This window comes from Guillardia theta (assembly GCF_000315625.1).
Source record: "Guillardia theta CCMP2712 unplaced genomic scaffold GUITHscaffold_4, whole genome shotgun sequence".
Taxonomy (NCBI): Eukaryota; class Cryptophyceae; order Pyrenomonadales; family Geminigeraceae; genus Guillardia; species Guillardia theta.
In genome coordinates this window covers 406751-409217 of record NW_005434670.1, presented here as the reverse complement: position 1 = coordinate 409217, position 2467 = coordinate 406751, and positions in this window count along the sequence as shown.

The following is a 2467-nucleotide window of genomic DNA, read 5'->3' as shown; positions in this document are numbered from 1 at the left end:
CGGATGGCTGTCAGGGGATCCTCTCCGCTTTCTTGACGGGATCACTTCGTGTGTCAACACTGGATCGAGAGATACTTTTAGGAAGTTTTCCTAACATTTTGGTACGCGAAGGCCTGGTTTTCCTCTCGGAGTTGTTGTGTTGAAAGAAGTTGTTCAAGAAAACATGGATAGGACGAGCATTCAGTCAGGTAGCGTTGTCTCGGACTTCATGAGTCGAAGCATGTCGCGGTTGGGCAGCTTTGTGAAGGAGACATTGAATGGGTCAGCAGAGCCGCGCTTTCCTACGGTGACAGGCATGTCGCCGCAGTCACATGCGTACGATCCGTCGGAAACTGTCATCCAGCAGGAGGCTGTTGTACGTGACGATAGTGTTGACAGTGGTCGTACAGTGCCTTCATGGTTGGAGAGTAGGGATGAAAACGAAAGAGATGGTCCCGCCCTTCCCTTGAAGGCCAGTTTTCGTGACATCGTGGAAGAAAATGAGCACCTACGCCGGACATGTAGAGAGCTCAGGTCTGTGGAACAGAACAACATGGATAAGATGCACAATCTCGTAAATGCACTCGCAGAATCCCAGAGAGAAGCTGATCGCAAACTCCAGGATCTTGTGAGGGCACTTGAGGAATCCCAGCGAGAGAACCGTAGGCTTGCCAAGGAGGCAGCGGAGATGCGTGTACTGCTTTGTGAGCGGGTTCGGGAACCCGAGGACAAGCCTCACAAGCTTAAGCATGCGGAGAATGACGGTGGTCAGATTTGCAAGCTGGATCCGAAGTCATTGTTGCAGTACAATGGTGAGCAGACCATGGAGAGGTCGGTGGTCTCATGGCTCGGATATATCGAAGGCAGGTGTAAATTTCACCGTATAGCACGCCATCGATGGGTAGGAGCGGCCATCTCTGCGTTCGGGCCGGAGGTGCAGCTATGGTGGGCTACACTCCCGATGGCTGAGCAAGATCAGTTCTCAGCTGAGCATGGTGATTGGGAACAGTTTGTGGAGAAACTGTTGTTGAAATGGTTACCGTTCGAGTTTATTGAGAAACTTGAGCGTCATGTGCAGAAGCAGGCTAGGCAAGGGCCCAAGGAGTCCGTCGAGGCGTACACCGCAAGATTCCAGGCGATGGTTACACACCTGCAGGCGTGCTACCTTGTGTCCAAGAGACCTAGTGTCGCGCTAGGTAGCTGGGAACGCGCCTTTGTCGATGGGATTCAAATGGACTATGCGCGTGCCATGCTACGGAAGGAATTGAGCATGCTGATGGAACGCGATGGTAAGACGTTTGGGATTACTTATCATGCGGAGCCGTCGGAGATGGGCAAGTATTTGCCGCAGTTGTATCGCGAAGCTCTTAATCTGCGTCAGAGACACCCACAAGACGGTCAGACGAGTCTTCATTTCACCCAAGCACAACCTCGTCATGAGGGCAAGCGGTCGGCTCCTACTCAGAGCGAGGACATGCAGGGCAAGGAGAAGAAGTTCGACAAGAAGAAGGTGAAGTGCTACAACTGTCAGAAGTTCGGTCACTTCAGAGACAAGTGCCCTCTCTTGTCGAGGTCTGAACAACCGTCAGCTTTAAACCAGTGACGTCGGTTGCCGCGGAGGGCGCAATCGACGGGGGCACGGGTTTGCAGACTTCGAATGTTGTCTTCGACCCGGGCACACCTCCGACAGAAGATCCTAGGGATGTTCGTCAATGTCGTATCACCGTTGACTCTCACAGGATCAAAGCTCTACCTATGGTACCTGTGACCTTTCGGTTCGGGAATCAATCCATAGTTCTTAATGCATTGCTCGATACAGCTGCTGAAGAGTCGTTTATCAGCACGAAGGCAGTGCGCAAATTTGGTCTGTCGGTCACGGATGCAGAAGTTCGCAAACGAGTTATCATGGCCGATGGGACGTGTAGGTTGTCTGATATGGTTTTCCAGACAAAATTGGGCGTAGGCTCCAGTTTCAAGAGTAGTGGGTCGTTCTACATGCTTGACTTGCCGCATGCGGACATGATCCTCTCATGGGAATGGATGCGTGCGAACAAGATCGTGATTGATGCGGGTCACCCCAGAGTCTTTGCCAAGTGGCGCAAGAAGATGGTCGAGCTTCCGTTACTTGTTTGCCCGACAAACAAGCAATTTGGGGCTGCGGACGCCTCGCTGTGTCAGGTACTTTCTTACACTGAGGCAGTGAGAGACCTCAAGCAGAACGATTCGGAATGGTACGTGGTACATTTGTGCAACCTGTTGGAGATGGCTCAGCCGACAGATGGTGCCACGAGTCTCGAGCAGAAGGCTGCCGAGACGATCATGGAAGATTATTCGGATGTCATTCGTGATGACATTCCCAGCGACGTTGTTCTTGACCGGTCCTTCAAGGCGACGATTCGGCTCAAGGATAACGTTGAGGCGGTGCAAAGCGAATCTTGCCTTCTTGTTGGAGCGTGGGATCATTGAACCTTCGACGAATCTTGCCTTC